The following is a 19,736-nucleotide window of genomic DNA, read 5'->3' on the forward strand; positions in this document are numbered from 1 at the left end:
ATTGAACTTACCGTTTTCTTGAAGGAACCTCCTGATCAAAGAGCAGGAAAAAAAATAAAATAAGCATAGATTTCTCCTACTCAAATTTACGACATTGTTGCTCATCTTTATTGCATCACAATGCAAACATAAACATCTTAATAAGGTAATAAATGGCAAAGTAGCTAATGTTTTTCTTTTTTTTTTGAATGGCGTGCTACTTTTTTTTTTTTTTTTTTTTTGAGGTTCACCGACCTCCGCGCGGGTGCTCCTCTAGGGCGGTGACTCCTTCCTCAGGCTCATCGTCGATGTTCTCCGACATCGACTTCCTTTATACCCGACCCTCTTGACTTTACACAATCCTATCCTAATTGTTTTTTGTTTTAAAGTAGTTTTATGTCTGGAATAACTTTGTTCTTCCATAGATGTTCATTTTTATTTAATTTTACAAGCAATCCGTCTTTAAGATTTCGATCTTTTATAAAAATTAAAATTTTACTGAATTCTGGGTCTTTGATCAGGCAAATTGTGATCACTTGCCTGATCTCTCCCTGTTAAAGTTCCTCAGAACCCTAGGGTTCGGTAGAACAAAGGTTGAAGACCACAAATTCAAGGGTCAAATCTGTTTTCACGCATGAAAAGCATGGCTGCGGGGTCGGAGCTGAACTGATTTCGGGGTAAAGGAGTCGGAGTCGGCAGTCGAAGAATTTAAGATTCCTAGAGTCGGACAGTCCGTCATTTTTAATTTTCCGCGGGGGGGGGGGGGACAATGCAAACTTTGATCGGGACACAGCAGAAATCACTCTCACTTATATGTAAAAACATTTATTATTCAAAGCCAGGGGGAGCAATCGATCATCCTTGACCCCCCCCCCCCAAATGACGAGCCTAGAGTTTTCCTTCTGAGTTCGCAACTCTACCATTGCCAGGGGTGCCCATCTAGGGGTGGGGGTGGAGGGTCATGGCGCAGACTGCTCCATTAAAATTTTCAGGCAGGGGATGTTTTGAGGGGTATTGTTCTAATTTTTTTTGGGGGAGGGGGCTCTTCCTTTGTTGGAGTTGTCTACGCGACATTTAGGGGGAGGAGTGCGCCCTTGCTATAAGGGGGTGGCCACTGCCATTGCTGCGGTGTCGGAGTCGGACAGATTTTAAGGGAAATAAAATCTGTCCGACATAGTAGTAGTCGAAGGTTCTAAAATTCCAGAAGTCGGAGTCGCGATCAATTATTAATCTCCCGATTCCGCAACCTTGATGAAAAGCGAAATCAATCCACTGCTTCTCCATCCTGAGCATTTTCGACCGAGCAATTTCACTCCGAAGTGGCAGCCCGGGCGCAACACCTTTGTTTGCCGCGGAAGAGACGGCAACCCTTTCCGGCTAGCTTCGCTTCTTTTTATTAGCCGTTTGTCCACTCGAGTGCGTAAGTCAGTTGGTCAGTGGCGAATGATGCTTTTGCGCTGTTTTCCTGTTTTTTATGTTCTGCAGGAAATCTCATCGATTTAACAGGACATTTCCAACGGTTCGTTTGACATGACGACCACAGCACGTGAAAAGAGCGCGCATGTGAGTATTCTTCTTTCGCATTTCCCTTTCATGCTTTCCGTTTCCATCGGCTGAGCCAGAGGAATGCATTTTGATGCTTGCAGTATTCAAATATTTACTGCTGTGATTCAATAAGTGTTTTTATGAACTAATAGAATATTTTAAACGTATTCGAGGATTTTTTTTTTTTAAACAATTGAAGGGCTTGGGGCAGAAATGTGACTTTTCGATCAAAATTATTTGTTTCTCATAACTAAAATTGAAATAAACATGACAATGGAGTACGTCATTTGGAGAAAAACATCTCTGGTTTTAGTATTGCAGAATATAGAAGTATAATGCCTTTGAAAAATTCTGCAAGTATTTTTTTTAAGTTGGAAATTGGCGTACTGAAAAATTTACGTCATATGGCATAGCACATTCTTGCCCCAAGCCCTTCAATTGATCCTGCCAATAAAATGTATTTTTTTCCCTCTCGTGCAGGCCCAGATTGAATCATCGGCAAGTGGGGCACAGGCCCAAAATTTTAGGGGGCAAAATCAGAGATATATAAAATATTTTAAGCAAATCAAAAATATTTTATTACTATTTTATATTGTTTGGGAAAAGGGGTGGGGGAACACCAAATACAAATCTTGCCCAGTGTCTTTAAAGTCATAGTTGGGCTCTGCTCTCATGACCAAATTATTCAAAAAGTAATTTTTTTTTCTTTTTTCCATTTGACGAATTTAAAATGCAATTGCAAATCATGTACGAGACACGTTTTTTGAAAGAAGTATTTTTCTCCACTCTTTCTCTAAAAGTTGTTTTTTCTTAGCAAGCCTTATATGAGGTCCAGTACATTATTTTTCCATTTTTTAAAAAATTTAATTTGTTTGAAATTGATTTAAAAGCATGCGGAGGAAAAAAACTTCAAAAAGTAAAAATTAAAGCTATATATATATAGAGAGAGAGAGTGAGAGAGAGAGGGGAAAGGACAGAATGAGAATCCATTCCCACGGTTAAAAAAAGATTTAATGCGTCATATAGTGCAAAATTTCGCTGAACTGGAGAGTATTATGGCTCATAACGCAAAAATGTGCAAAATTGGAGCTTCTGTATTGTTCATTGCAATTAATCTCATCATTTTCATCTGTCCACATTATTTCATCATTTATTTTGTTATTCTTGTGCTCAAAATTAATTGTATTGTACAATATAAAAACAAACATTTCTTCTGATTTATTTTTTCTATCATGTTTTTTTTTTCAATTTATTTTTGTTTTTCCGGCATGTAAAAATTTCTTTTAATAACGAAACACGTGTCTATTTCTTATTGATATCTGTGCGATAGTAACGCTGTATTATTATTTTGTCTTATTACGTAGCACTGGCGCAGCGAAGGTGCCCCCCCCCCCAGAGGCATTGGTTTTAACCCCCAGAGGACCCCCCCCCCCAAGCATTGATTTTAACATAAATGCGTATTCTAATACAGTAGTTAAGACATATGAATGGACTGTTTTGACCCCCACCAGAAGGTATTTTTGATCAAAATCCAACTCCAGAAAGTATTTTTGATCAAATTAAAAAAAAAAAAAAAACCTAGATGGTATTTTGGTTCCAAAAAAAAAAAAAAAAAACCCTGCAGAAAGTATTTTTGATCAAAAAAAAAAAAACAAAAACTCTTGAAGGTTTTTCTGGCTGTGTTAGTGTCACGTAGAGATTTTATTTCTTCTGTACTAGCACATCTGCTAAGGAAAAAAAAAAAAGATTAAGAGAGAAAGAAAGAGAGATACAAAAAATAATAAAGCATATTCGATCTAACCCCAGCTCAGGTAACACTTGGAATTACGTGTACAGTCGACTCGCGCTGCAACGCGATTCGGCTTGCGCGAAATGTTCGACGCGAGTTTTTCAGGAGTAACCAATTTTAGAGCTACCGCGAATTTCTAGCGCACAACGCGAAAAATGTTGGCAGAGAGCAGAAGATTAATTTATCACTCCTTCTTGTTTTTTCTGTTCTCCTGACGAGTTTCCTGACGTGCATGCGGTCAATGCGGGTCAGGGGAAGACTAATAACAATCTAATCGCGCGGCATAAATCATCACCATCTTTATGATTTAGTGAAAAAATAACAAGTCTTTACTGTACAGTACTATTATAGTGCTGTATTTTATTATTATTACATACTGTACGTACCGTACTATTTTATTTTATACCTCTTTTTCCCATTAATCATTGATTTTGTGCATCGTAATCATATTTAATGTTAAATAATACAGATTTTGTAAAATTCAGTAAAAATTCGCTTTTTAAGAAATGATTTAAAATAGTTTAAGAGGTGTTTACAAATGCCTAAAATAACTAGGTATATTTAAAAAAACACGTTTGCATACCCTTTTCCACAGCGCGAAATTTCGACTTACGCGGGGAGTCTTGGAACGCATCTCTCGCGTAAGTCGAGACTCGACTGCATTGCGATAAGGAAGAACGCATAATCTAAGAGATCTTTAAAGCTTCTTGGCTTTCATATATTTTGAGGCTTACAATTTGATGCATTGATGAAGGTGTTTCTTAACAACACAAGCAGGGCCTGATCAAGCCATAGTGTGGTCCTGGGCGAAAAGTTCAAGAGGGCTCTCTCTCATTAGTGGTATAAAAATATTTGATAAAGCTCATTTTTTTAAAAATTTAAATACAGAATTTACTTTATTTGTTGAAGCTGCAATATAGTTTTAATGTAATATTGTAAGAAATTTTGCAATACAAATGTCCTCAATGTTTAACTTAAATCACAAGAATTAAAGAAATGAAAGAAAATGGAACAAAATACCGCTGAAACATTTTTACTAGAGATGGGCAATATCGTTCTTTTTCATGATTCTGTCATCAGAGGATCGTTCATTTCTTTTATCCGTTCATTGAAGTCGTTCGTTTGAACGAACGATCCCAGGATTCGAAAATATCATGATATTTTCGAAAATATCCTATATTTATATATATATATATATATCGGTTATTTTGATATATATCCGATATTTTCAATCAGCACCAACTAAAGTCTTCAAAATAGTAAATGCATCCTCAAATCACTCTTTGTTTTCTTACTAGTGGTACCCGTACGGCTTTGCCCGTAATAGAAAAGTAAAAGGTCTTTTGGTTCGTCTGTATATTTACAAATAATGTACAGTGAATTTTCTCGCCAATTGGCTTGAGCCCGTGTTACGGTTCCACGTTATGATAATTTCGTAATTTACTCGTCCATCTTATGATAATTTTGCTCGGGAAAATGTTCTTAAAATTGGAATAGAAAAAGAACCACATAAAATTTTCGAAAAATCGCTTCGAGGTGCACACCCCCATGCTACAAACTAACTTTGAGATAAATTTCATGAGAATCGGCCGAAAGGTCTAGGCGCTATGCGCTTCACAGAGATCCTGACAGACATAGAGAGATCCGGACAGAGAGACTTTCAGCTTTATTATTAGTAAAGATATTATAATTACAATATGTAAAATTAAAATTAAGGTTTCTTTCATTATTTATATCAAATATTTTATTTTACGTTTCTAGCAATTTTAATGGAGTTAATTTAGCCTTCGCTGTTTTACTCATTTTTTTTTTCTGTTAGCTACTTCACAGTTATATGATTCCTTTGAAATAAATAATAGGGGAAGGTTGCCGTCAATGAACCGGTTCCATAACTGGACTTCAAAGACATTTTCTCCACTAGATTCTCAGGCACGAAATCAGTTTTATCGTCTTCTTTTGTCTCAAAACAGTCCAATGCAGAATTTTCAAGGAGCTTGAATCGATACATCATATTGTCAAACGTCCAAATAAGATTCATACTGTTCACTTATTAATGATTGACATTTACATTTTGTTTTTACATGCTTCGAATATTACTGAACAACTAGATGGGAACATTGACTTGAAAGAGTGCATTTTCAAGTGCAACTCCCCATATTTAAAGTTTCATCATGAATCGTCACAGCAGTGACAAATATGAAAATATTCAAAATGATACAGTTGCTATCATTGAACCACTAGATGTTTTTATGAATGAACCAGCTAACAAAGTGGTTCGTTAATGGAATCTTACAAATATTATTAAAATTTCTGCTCAATTATCTTTAATAACACAGCTCAACAGTGATTTTGGTGCTGGGGTTTTTGGAACTGATTTCGTATGAATTTGGTATCTGAGTTGAAACATGACACCAGTTTTTGCCCAGAAGTTCTAATTTCTAAGATATAACATTTAAATATACATAAAACAGGTTTAATTTGCATCTATAGATCAAATAAAACACAAAACAGGGATTTTTTTATTCCTATTGTATTGTACAAATAATAAGAGATTGATTACCAGACAGTCCAATAAGGCTCTTGGACATGGGTCCCTAATTTTTAAGAGCCTCAAAATAACTAAAAATGTAGTAGTCTTACTTAAGAAAACTTTACTTTAATTTTCTTTCATTTTCTTCAGTTTTCTCCTATATTTATTTACCTTTTTTACGTGTACTTAAGTGAGGGATACTCTGCCTCCCAACAAATATTTTGAACGAGTGGTAAAACACCTCAACACCCCTGAAATGGTGTTTCCCTCTTAATGTTTATGTTCATAAAGTTTGACTTCAGAGGACCCACCAAAAAATATTTATTTCGGTCACCCGCTATATTAATCAAGTCCAAAAAAATTGTATACAAAGATCCAGCTCAACTCACATCGCGCGAAGCGAATATATGCAAGCCAAGAACTTACAAATTGACCTTAACTTGTTGACGCGTTATTACTAAACTTGTAAAACTTTTACTGCATCTGGTGAATTTTCCTTTAAGTTACTAGACTACAGGCTGACAATAGGGTAAATATGCCAGAAGCAATCCTTGTTTAAGAAGCCTACACTTGCTTTAGAAGTGCGCAAAATGTAGTTAAAACTGCACATTTTGGGTGAAACAACAGCATTTATCTAAAAAAGTACAGCTGCTAGAGAAAAACTAAGTTCGTATTTCGATTCAGAGCCCCAAACATATCTAAAATCAGTTTTCAAACTCTGGGCACCAAAGAAAAAAAAATTTTTTTTTGTTGCCCTGTGTAATTGATCAATCTTTTTAATTAAGTGTGATTATGATGATTTTTTTCTTGAAATAAGTTTTGGAAACTCCCCTCAGTCATTATATTTTTAATTTAAAAACTTGTGTAGTCGGTTCAGTATTTGTTAAAGTGAATTTTAATACCGTTTCAAGTACGTTTATTGTTCGAGTAAAATACAAAATAACTAAAATAAAGCCAGTGGATAACGGAGGACATGCAACGTGCTATTGCAAAATCCTTGTCGTCAAGTGAAATATTTGTGGATCACAAGTTTTGAACTTGGATGAAACAGGACTCCCACTTATTCAAAAGAGACCCCATTAAATTTTAGCTAAGAAGAGTAACTCACATGTTAGAAAATATCAAGTGGTAAGCGAGGTATGGTGAAAACAGCTGTGTTGTGTGAGTCCAGAGGTTTTTTTTATGTCTCTCCTGTGATAAAAAACAATTTTTAAAAACCAGTTTTCTCTTTTTGAATAACCTACTGTTATTTGTAGTGTTTGTTTATCTTTGTAATAATTATTTATATTTTACGGTTTGATTATCTTATTTGAGAATGCGGGCCATCGATGGAAACTCAATAGTCCATCCGTAGCAATTGGCTCCCATGAATGGACCACATGCTAAAATATTTCTTTTTAATTTTCATTATTTATTAAATACAGTCAACATAAATGCGAATATTTTTATTAAAGGAGAAATATAGTAATTATTCCTATCATTAATATCAAGTTGGAGTCTGAGCTACTTCCTAAAAAAGGTAAAAAGTGTTATGGGGTTCATTGACGGCAACTTTCCCCAATACATTAATCAGTGCACAGTCATAAAACATTTTCTTTTTTCTGAGCAATGCTTAATATTTAACTAGGCACTTTTAATATGAATTCAAATTGTTACACTACTAAAAATTTTATGAATATAAAATACAAGTAGAAAATAAATATTGTATTACTTTATTATATCATTGATGTATTAATGCATCATAAAAATAGTGTACATAACTTTTTGGCTATTTTTAATAGTAAATGAACAATATTATTATGTTAAATATTCTTTTTATATTTAAAATACCGTAGCTGAAAAAATAAATATCGAAAATATCAAAATGTCATGATATTGTTACAAATTCTGTAAATAATAATATTTTTGTGATTAATTTGTTGTAATCTAGCAAAATTTGGCGTTTATTCCATGATCTTTCATCTAAAATTATCTTAGTATCGTAACCTGTAAATAGTTTCTCGTAATGAATATACAGTCCCCGTGCATTCGGCTGAAGCATACGGTCTCCTCATTTCTGAATGATAAAATTTGTGAATGGAAAGAAATAAGATAGTAGTAGAACGGTCTACGATTTTCTGGAATATTTGAGAGCTCTCTTCGGGGTTTTTATAAATAGCCGTGCCGCGGAATAAAAAGTCAGTCTCGAGTTAGTTTTTGCTTGTGAATCGTGTCAGCGGTACGCTGGAGAGCATGTATTAGCTCTGTTTTGTGAAGCCTTTTGAGTTGTAATTTTGCGTATATGGATGTAAATACGTGTGTAAGCGTTGAGTTTACGGTGTTAATTGATATTTGCTTAATTGCTGATGATTGATTTAGCAGTTGTAACTACGCTTCTTGTATATAGCTGTAAATAAATCTCCTGTGTTTTCTCAAGAATTGTGTCGTCATTTCAAGAAAGTTTGAAATTGTATCACGAACTCTTAACAATATTTTCATAATAAATATCGGATATATATCATGATATATACGGACTGATATATATATCGGTGAACCCTGCTTCGCTCTTTTTAAAAAGTTGCAGGTCATCTCTCTGCGAGAGTTGCCCACGTACATTGAAAATGTTTCACTCGATCAGTTCTATTCTTTTGAGGGAAAACAACTAAAACGACCTAAAAGTAAGAAAATATGCGAATAAAAATGTAATCAAAAAATATTTCATTTAGGTTTCAATGCATAATGCAATAAGAGTTCATTTTGTGACATATTTTTCGGTGGCGGAGTGGTGAGATATCTGTTTGCGATTGCAAAATTTCGGCTCCAGTATGGTACGAATTCAAACACGTAATAATTTTTATTGAATGAAAAGAAATATAAATAAGTAAAACTTTATTTAAGTCAGGAAAAAAATGCAAAATTAATTTAAAATAGTTAAAAAATTTATCCGTGACTCCGTAATTTATTAGAAAGGGCTCATCCAAATGTTAGAGAGCTTCAAAGGTTCCATAAAAAGACTCCAAAGCAATGGGATGGTTTCTTCAGTCAAAAGTACTACTTTTAGTTATTGAAATGGATAGAATGAGCAAAAAAAAAAAAAAAAAAAACCATGGACCCAGAAAATACTTTAATTTTTCCAACAGTTTTTTTAAAATTCATTTTTTTTAAATGTCCGATTTTTCAAACAAGGCATGGTCTTTATGACGTCACAAATGATGCACTTTGCCGCATCTTTCTACTACGTTTCCACGTTATGATAATCAAGCAGCGAATTAAAATTGCGCTCTATGCTTGCTATTAACCATATCATTGCCAATACACGTGAGTAAAGATGCGAATTAAATATTTTATTCTGTGAATGGCAACATTGAATGGCATTTCATCATTTGTGATGTCACACGACAGAAGCGTAAACAATGGAAGCGCACCGATTTAAGTATTTTTTTTAAATATTAAACTTAAAGAAATTATTTAAAAAAATGGTCAGATTCTATGTTTTTAAGCATGACGACATTTATGTTTACTTGCGTATTATAACTACAGTCGAACTCGCTTAAAACGAGTCAACCCCGCTTAAAGCAAGCAATATTTTTTGATTCATAACTTTCCATTGACTTTCAACTCAGCGCTCAGCTTATCCTTTTTTTTTTTTTTTTTTGAAAAAACTCCTTTAGCATTCTGAAGTCAACTTAAAGTTAGTGATAAGTCATAAACCCTGAGAATAAGGATATTGTAACTCAAGGATAGTGATCTCTGATTTGCGTGCTGCATCAGTTAATGATCTTTTCGTACAATATCATTTTTCTGAATGTTGTTTCTGCGAAAGAGCATAGCATATAATACGGAAAACATATGTACAGGGATTAAAATCAAAATAAATTGTTTATTTACTAATATTTTAACCAATGAATAACCTCCTTTTTGAGCAATCACGACTGCTTATTGTTCTCATTTGACCGTCTTTGATGTCCGCGCCTTTTTCAGCTTGGACCAGAGGCCTCTGCATGACCACCGTCCTCTGCAGGCGCGGCTCCTCCGGTCCTGAGCACTGTCCCCTGGAATCCGCTTTTCCTGGGCGGTGAGGTGGCCTCCATATCCTACACACACTCACGCTGACACACACGCCTTCACACACATTATACACACGCCTACGTGCATACACACAGGTCTACGCACACATGCAAGCCTACACACTCAACTATACAACGTAACCGCCCAGGAGGAGGGACAGGCTTGGAGGATAGGCGAGGCGCCGTTTCTAGAAACAATAATCCCAATGAGTAGGGTCCTGTTGCAGCGCGTGATTGCGAAACACATAGTTTGAATTCAAAAATTCAGAATTCAAATTAATTACATTTTTTTGTTATTACTATTATTATTTTTTTTTCTCCAGAATTGATGACATCCTAAAATTCAGGAAAAATTTTCCCCACCTCACTTTTTCACGAGTTTACATGCGTGCTACACAAAATCTAATGAGCTCAAACTCACAAAAGTATTGGAACGTATTAACTGCCAAACTTTTTTTTTTAAGAATTGTTTCATGTTAAATAAATACAATAATAGATTTAAACAAGTTTTCGAGTATATTGTGACTCAAATTCAAACTAATTCTGACGGAAAAAAAGATAGAAAGAGACGAAGATAACGACAAATGTGAACAACTTCAAGAGGAAGAAACCTCAACATAGCTAAAGCTTTTGATCTGTAGAAATAATTCTCCAAACCATGGGTGAAAATGACCATGGTTTTCGGGCAATGAGTACTCCTTGAACACAACAACACAAGAAAGACACAATAAGACAGTTGAAAGTAAAGTAATCAACTTTTTTGGTACTGTACTGAAATTAGAAAAACAAAGCAAGTATGTCCTAATTCTTAGGAGCTTTGGACGAACACTAATTTTACGAACATTCGGTTATAACGAACAAATATCGCGGTCCTTTCGCACTCGTAAAAACAGAGTTCGACTGTATAGATGAATGGAAGTAAAAATGATGGAACGAACGATCTGAAAAATATGTAGGGGAATGTGGGGCAAAGTGGAATAGTGAAAAATTTTTCTCTGCCTTCAGCGCCACTTATGTAGTAATATTTTAACGATGTAGTAACACATGTAGCCTATTTCAGTCAAGAAAAAATTACCTCTGAAAATCATAGAGTATGATAATACAAGCAATTTTCAAAAATTGATATTCATATTGTAATATTTTGTTGAAAGCCGACAAATTATTAAAAGATAAAGTTTTTGTAATTAGCTTTTGAAATGTTAATTGGGATTGAGACCTACTACTATTCGGTGCAGTATTTATTTACTTAATATTAAGCTTATTTTTATTTTAAATATTTGTACAATTAAACAAGTACAGGCGGGGCAAAGTGGATGGCGCAAAGTGAAATAAATGATTTCGTTTAGTTATTTAGTCATTTACTAAATTATACTAAATCATTCATACTAAAAAATAAGCTAAATTGACTTCAATACCTGTAAATATGTTTAAATTTAAGTATAAATTTCTGGCCAAATCCTTCCCTGGAATTCTGTAGACATTTACGATAACTACGGAAGCGAAAGTAAACAATGAATCTCGAAGCAATAAAAGGAAAATTACCCAAATCTCCGTTGTTAATTTAGCGGTGCGCATATGTGGAGTTAATAGACTCAATTACAGTGAAACTTTGATAAGTCGAAGTTGCAGGGAATGAGAAAAAATCGAATTATAAAAAATTTGGTTATCGAATGCATAAACAAAACGATAGAATAAGATAAAACACCACTACTGAAACTCAATTTTTTTTTTAAATATGAGCAAAAGGGAGATAGAATAATGTATCCTAAATAATATCGTCACCTCAAAGAAGTAGTAAGGTATCTGTGGCGGCGATATATATTTAAGCATAATTCCATAAATTCAAGAGTTCGTATAGGTTGGAAAACTAATTTATAATTTTATGTAGGATACTAGTGGTACCCGCACGGCTTTGCCCGTAATAGAAAAATTAAAAGGTCTTTTGGTTCGCCTGTATATTTACAAATAATGTATGGTGAATTTTCTCGCCAATTGGCTTGTACCCATGTTACGGTTCCACGTTATGATAATTTCGTGTCTCGCCAATTGGCTTGTGCCCATGTTACGGTTTCACGTTATGATAATTTCGTAATTTACGCGTCCGTCTTATGATAATTTTGTTCTTAAAATTGGAATAGAAAAAGAACAATCGAATTTTCGAAAAATCGCTTTGAGGTGCACACCCTCATGCTACAAACTAACTTTGTGCCAAATTTCATGGAAATTGGCCGAACGGTCTAGGCGCTATGCGCGTCACAGAGATCCAGACATCCAGAGATCCTCCGGACAGAGAGACTTTCAGCTTTATTATGCCGCGTAAATCAAAACCGCGTAAATTGAGACTTAATAGTAATGTTAAAATAACGGTTAGGTTCCATAGGTAATAAAAAAATACTTAATTCTAGTGACAGATAAATACATCTTTACTAATAATAAAGCTCAAAGTCTCTCTGTCTGTAGGATGTCTGTAGGATGTCTGGATGTCTGGATCTCCGTAACGCGCATAGCGCCTAGACCGTTCGGCCGATTTTCATGAAATTTGGCAAAGTTAGTTTGTAGCATGGGGTGTGCACCTCGAAGCGATTTTTCGAAAATTCGATTTTGTTCTTTTTCTATTTCAATTTTAAGAATATTTTCCGGAGCAAAATTATCATAAGATGGACAAGTAAATTACAAAATTATCATGACGTGGAAAGGGAGAGTGAATGAGCATAGCCAATTGGCGAGAAATTCGTCATCCATTATTTGTAAACCTACAGGCGAACCGAATGATCTTTTACTTTTCACCTGCGGTCAAAGCCGTGCGGGTACCACCAGTATATAATAAGCTTAATGTGTACTTATTCCGATTCATATGCATAACGTACATTAAAAAACAACAACATAAATTAACTTACTGTTTATAAAAAAATAGCTGGTTACGATATTCTTTTGGCTGCCAATAATTATTTTCTCTGTAGTTCTTTGTGGGGTATTAACGCATCCATGATCACCCACGTCATTTCTGCGACGGAATCTTCCTTTGGTAAAAACTAAAAAAGATTTGCCACACAATTGTCAATGTGAACGTTTTTGATCGTGTGTCATCGATGTCGGTATCCTCGTTGGTTTAGTTCTCTTTTGCTACTTCTAAAAGCTCTTCTTCCAGTGAGCTATGAATTGTGTGAGTTTAAAATAGTTTTACCTCTGAAAAGAGCTCTGAAACCAATCGCAAAAAATGTCTCCAGTGGCCCAAGCTCGCTTATTATCAGGCCAAAGTGCAGTTTATGACGAGTCATCTTCAATCTCAAGAGTTTGGATTTTGAAAGAGGGAAAATTGCAATGCCGCATCGGCGTAAAATTAAAACTCTTCCAAAATAAATTAAAATAAAGATGTGAAATCGTGAACAGCGTACAACCAAATCCGCGAAAAAAAAGGGTCTACTGTACAGCATTTATTGATTTATTTACGACAATGGGATCGTTTCTGAAATTTTAAAACCATTTTTTGCAGAAAGAACATGCTTAAAAACATAGGATTTTACCATTTTTTAAACAATTTAACAAAGTTTACTGTTTAAAAAAATATATTTAAATCGGTAAGCAGACTCTGCTTTATTTTTTACGCTTCAGCGCATGACATCACAAAAGATGAACTACCGTTCACTATTGCCATCAGCGCTGAGCACAATATTTAATTCGCTTCTTTACTCCTTTTTAGTGGCAACGATATGGTTGATAATAGTTAATTCGCTTCTGAATTGTCATAACCTGGAAACGCGGTAAACAGCAAGCATAAATATTCAGAACGCCAGTGGAGTAGCGTCAAAGTACATCATTTGTGACGTCATAAAGGCCACGCCTTGTTTGAAAAATCGGACATAAAAAAAATTATTAAAAAATAACTGTTGGGGAAAATGTTGACTGAAGGTAACAACCCCATTCTTAATTACGGGGAATTATAGGACATTTTTACTTAAAGTTGGCTTTTTACTGAGAGAGGAACTGAACTGGAAAGAGTAATTTACAATACAATGTTGGGAGGAAAAAGTAAACTTTTTTATGCTTAAATTTTTATTTAATTCCTAAATTTAGTTTTGATATGATACATTTTCAAACAAGGAGATAAGCAGAGTCCAATGTCACAATCAGAACAGAAACATTCAGTAATGAATTTTTGCGACTGTTAGAAGCACGGAGAGGAATGTTATATCCACTACCTGATTCGATATCAGAATTATCTTCGATGAGAGTTACAATCACTGTCGCTTGGCTAACTTATTTTTCTTTTATTTTAGCGAATTTGAGTTGAAAAAAAAAAATTTCGCGTTATGTATTTTGGTCAGACTCGTGATAGGTCTCTTTCGTTTCACTGAGGCTTAAACGATTCTATTTCTTAAAACAAAGGTGAAGAAAGCGGGTGTGCAGTGCGATAACTATTATTATCGTATAGTGCAAATCTAAGAATTTCCCTCCATCTATTAAAATATCAACGAACTCGGCCAAGGTCAAACATCAAATTACCAAAACTACACTAAAGACTTAACAAGTGCAGAAAAAGCTTACTCTTTCAATTTCCATGTCTGAACAGCGAGCAATTAAACTGCCCTTGAACTTATTTCATATTCCAATCTCTACCGAATTCCTAAACAGAAGTAAAAGTAAGTGAAACATATGAAAAAGCCTTTTTTTCCAGAAAAGATTTTAGTTTCAGATTTTAAGGTGGAATCTCTCTTCACAATTATACTCTTGGGTGGATGAGGGACTCTATCGGCAATGTTTCGGCACTGAAGTTCCAAAAGTATTTTTAAGACAATTTTTGTTGAATTTTGCTGCAGATTTTCTTGCAGGGAGCTCAAAATTTATGTATCCGGGTCTAAGCTAGTCAATGACTAAATCACGTTAACTGTACAAGGTGCGCACAAAGGACGGATCCGATCTCACAAAATCATATTTTCGAAACCACTGCGCATATTACAATGAGTGTTACTTGAACGTAAAGAGAAATTTTTAATTTTTTTTTGGAGCAATCACAATTGCTTATTGCTTTTATTTGACTGCTTTGAGGTCCTATCATTTTATTTTCTCGCCAGCACCCTCTGCAGCATCACCGTCGACCGGCCGCCTCACGATGCTGCTCCTCTAGCGAAAACCGTCTCCAGGTTACATCCATGTCCATGTATACACGCATACATACACGCACATACACACAAACACATACACACACATACATACGCCTACACACATACACACACTCAAACACATACACGCGCATACATACAGACACCTACATATACACACACACACCTACACACAACTACCCACACACTCATGCCTACACACAGACACAAAAACCTACACACACATACACATTCCCCCCCCACACACACAAACACTCATACACACATACTCATACCTGCACACAGACATAAACACACATGCCTACACACACATACACATACCCCTACACACAAACACACATACACCCCCCACACACATAAACACACACGCCTACATACATACACACGCTCGTGATTCCGAAAAACATAATTTGAATTCAAGAGGTCAAAATTCAAATTATTATTATTATTATTATTATTTGTTGTTGTTGTTTAGTTACATATGTTCAATGTGTAACGCTTTTGTTACATGATAAACGTCGAATCCAGTGTGGGACGAACTGGACTACAGATAGGGGTGGATAGAAGGGAAAGGCCATGGGGGTCATGACCCCTCTCCTCCTAATCCGTTGACAATATTATCCCTCCACATTGTGTTCTGATACTTTATCAATAAAATATCAGTAATCTTTTCAATTCATGGATTATTTTTTAGAGCAGCTGTTTGAAATATTCAACTACATTGGAAAAAAACCTTAGTATATTTCTCTTTTAATTCATGTATCACTTACGTACATTTTAATATGTGCAGTAGTTTCAACGTATGATTTTTTGAAATCGAGTCCCTCATTTGTGCTCCACCTGTATTTCAAAGTTACGTTCGAATAATAAGTTGTTTCCATTTAATCACTCTTTTTCGTAAAATTTTACAAAAATGCTTTCATTCAGTGTCAGTCAAACGAGATATCGCTGAAATAGTAAATTGAAAAATGAACCAAAATCACTTTCTTTGGCTGTTGAAAGCACCGTATCACAAATAATTCTTGTAATGCTCTTATTTTTTTCTTTACCAATGTATTTTGTTCCCAAGTAAAGTAGAGTGTCGAATATGAAAGCACAGTAATTTCATCTGACCGCAATAAATTATTGAAACCTGTTCCTTTGACACGAATCTATCACTGTTCAATTGCTTGTCTTTGATAAATCAGTTAATAATTTAAACAGTTTTTTTTTTCTTTTGCTACATTAGTAAAGTCATTAAAGACTTTCTTCTACGTAATTTCTACGGATCCGCAGTTTTCTTTTTCGGTTTTCTCTGAATGTGTAACCGCGTTACCACTTTTCAAAGGCGGAGAGGTTTTTCTAAAGGAAAAACTCAGAGAATATTGTTTTTTTTTTTTTTTTTTTTATTTATTTCGCGTCGTTACAAAATTTTTCAACAAGAAATAACATGAAACTTTGTAATACTATCATCATTTTATTGCACGTTAACTCATTCGCAACGCAATGCATTTTTCAACTTTTTAATGCTAAGGAATATTTTTAATATGACAATAATAAATTTGTGTATGAAAACTACTTCTTTAAAAGAAGTCTTCATAAATAAATTGCTAATGACTTTTTCTTGCACCCATATGCAATATGCATACATATATGCAGGGTCCGATAATTCCAGGCGACTAAAAAAAAGGGATCCTGTAGACTAATTCATTCAGAAGCCATATTACACTGAATTTTCCTATAAACTCCGAGAAATAATTCGTCTGGCCCTTAAAATGTTCTCCTGGCTTCTAAGATTTTACAATTTTTGACGGTCTCTGCATATATGTATGTATGTATGTATTGAATAGTTACCCTCATTTTTTAAAGACTTTTTTTCACTTTACTTTCTCTAACATAATCCCTGCGTTTTGCTTCCGGTTTTTAATTGTTGCCAAAAACGATGAAAAATAATAGTGATTACAAAGTTATCATACTTCCGCTTTTTAATTGCTGGAAAAAAAACAATGAATAAATTAATTGTTAATCAATTCGACCGATCGATTTCAAGGCTGAACTTAAGCAAGCATATATTTGTGGGTGTTTTTGAAAGCTTTTTACTTCTATTTACAAAAAAAAAAAAAAAAAAAAAGAAAGAAGTATTGTATTCGCGAAAAAATTTTCACTCAAAAATCGACCTTAATTTCCATTTTACTCACCCCCGAATGGATATTGAGTTTTTTTTTTCGACTCGACCACACGTGGATAAGTGCCTCAGAACGTATAGACACGCGAAATATCCATAATGACAATTAACGAGTTAATTACAAAGAATTTTCGCGTGACGTCTGTTTGTACGTATGTATGTATGTTCGTATGTGCGTGTGTGCGTATGTATGTCGCATAACTCAAGAACGGTATGTCCTAGAAAGTTGAAATTTGGTACGTAGACTCCTAGTGGAGCCTAGTTGTGCACCTCCCCTTTTGGTTGCATTCGGGTGTTTCTAAAGGGGTCTTTTTCCCCTTTTCGGGGGGAAATCGTTGGTTATTTCAATGTAAACTCAAGTGTTGTTATAATTTGGCGGACACTTGGCGATATATCGCCAGTCTTTTGGTCGCCAAGTTTTGTCGCCAATTTGGCGGATTTTTTTTTTTTTAAGTCTGTTTTAATTTGGCCACTGTTGGTGATATTTAGGGAGTAAACTATTGAATCACATTAAAATTGTCAGTAATGGGGAAATGACATTAAATTGGAGTAAAAGGAAGTCATGTGAGGCACACATTCAGCTCGTTTTTTTTTCCTTCACTATACTTGTTCAAAAGTATTTTTAGATTCGAGCATACAAATCAGCAATATTGAAAAATGATTTATAGTAAATATAGGCTATTCTCTCTTTATGCGCGATACATTTATATCTAAATGAAAGTCCATACCATTTTTTTTTCTTTTGAAAGAAGGATAGGTAACAAGTAAACGTGTTCAAAATTTCAAAACGTCACACCTCAAAAAAAATTTGAAAACGCAGAAACTTTAAAATAAGATATAGAAAATGTTTTTTTTTTTTAAATGCTAAAGACTATTTCTATAAGTTTCGTTTGCAATAAAAGATATTAAAAGTAATAAATGTATGATTTCTTGATTGCAACCCTCAAAAATTAAAGTTGATCTTAATATATTTATGTTTATGTTTATTCTAAAGCAGCCAATGAAATAAATATTAAAATTTTGAGAGTAGAAATAGAAGGTACACAGCTCTATACGAATAGTTTTTACTAGAACACATATATTTTTTCTCTCAAATTTTTTATTTTAGTTTTATTGGCTGCTTTAGAATCAACATAAACATAAAGACATTAAGACCAAATCAGGAAATCATATACTTATCTTATTTCTTACTTTTTAGTGCGAACCCAGCTTTTAGAAATAGTGTTTAGAATTTGAAATATTTTTTTTTTTTAAATTTTATTCATAATATGATCAACTACCTTGTATGTAGATAGACGGTTCATATTCTCAGAGCATTTAATTGTTCTTCATATCGTTTGTACATAGGCTAAAGTGTTAAAAGTTTATTTTTGGATATTAATTGCACTATCGAGATGTAGGGTAAGGTCAGCAGTAACAGACAAGGGTCCAGTAATAGAGAGTCATTAGTTAGGGTTTAAATAATAAGTCTTTTAGGCGGGTAAAACTGATGTTACTGTGGCCCATGAATACGGTGCAACCATTTAGTGTTATCAGAGTGAATTTTATGAGCCAGTTGGTATTCACAAGGCAGTGGTGGAAGGTTGTGAACAGCCACCATGAGGGCAGCTGGTGTTTCATCTTCATTTTAATTCAATAAGGTTTTAGTTCTAAAAATAAAGACCTTATGCACATTTTGAAGAGAAAAGGGGAATTTTGTCTATTACTCATCCTTTCCTCATCCAGTCTGCTACATGGATCATCAGATTTTTCCGTGTCTGTTACCGAGGGTCGGTCCTTTTTTCGAAATTGAGCAACTAAAAATAGAATTAACTAATTCAGAGGATCCAAAAGCAGTCAAACGTTAGATGAGATGCAATTACTTGAGAGAAAAATAGTTTAAAAAGTCTAAACACAGTGAAAGGCTCAGAAAATGGAGTTATCCTGAGAGCGATGTCTTAAGCATGTCTGTGACATGATGCCGTTACTCTAGTTGCACTTTTGCACCAAAAAAAAAAAAAAAAAATATTTAGTTATTTTTGATCTGAAAATTAAGAAAGGCACCACCACTCAACAAGTCCTTGCCATTTGCCACTGCTGGCAATAAATATAAATAAGTAACACTGATAATATGAATTCAAAAATTTGTTGCGGATGGCAATGATGTATCCATAGCAATTTTTAGCACAGAGAGATAGACAATTACATGCGTAGGTGTATTGAGACACGATCTCCCATTCGACTAAAAAGAAATGCAAAAGGATATGCATAAAAAATAAGAAATTCTAACAATGCAAACGTTTCAAACATTTATAGCTTTTTTAAAATAGTCATCGAAATTTTGACCATATAAAATAATGTCCCAAAGATTTTTAAAAAAAAAGAATGAAAGAAAGAAAGAGAACCTTTATCATTTGTGATTTGGGAAAGTGATTAATATTCCGCTTTTCAACCGAAGACAAGTGATTGGGAATCAGGGGCGGACTGGCCCGCCGGCTCATCAGCCGGCGGACAGATGCCCCCTCCCGCGTATGCGCCCTCAAACCTGAACACCTTCATTTGTTTTTGTTTGTTTTTTTTTTTT

The 19,736-nt window shown here is 34.4% G+C and overlaps 1 protein-coding gene across 1 annotated transcript in view; it reads left to right on the plus strand.

Moving 5' to 3' along the window:
* Positions 1–1,410: 1,410 nt before the first annotated feature.
* Positions 1,411–19,736, plus strand: part of LOC129225178 (ets DNA-binding protein pokkuri-like) — a 111,093-nt gene continuing 92,767 nt past the window's right edge. The window contains exon 1 of the mRNA XM_054859740.1: positions 1,411–1,542. The gene's annotated coding sequence lies outside the window, so the exon portion shown is untranslated. The remainder of the gene's footprint in view (positions 1,543–19,736) is intronic.

The sequence above is a fragment of the Uloborus diversus genome, chromosome 6 (genome assembly GCF_026930045.1).
Source record: "Uloborus diversus isolate 005 chromosome 6, Udiv.v.3.1, whole genome shotgun sequence".
Lineage (NCBI taxonomy): Eukaryota > Metazoa > Arthropoda > Arachnida > Araneae > Uloboridae > Uloborus > Uloborus diversus.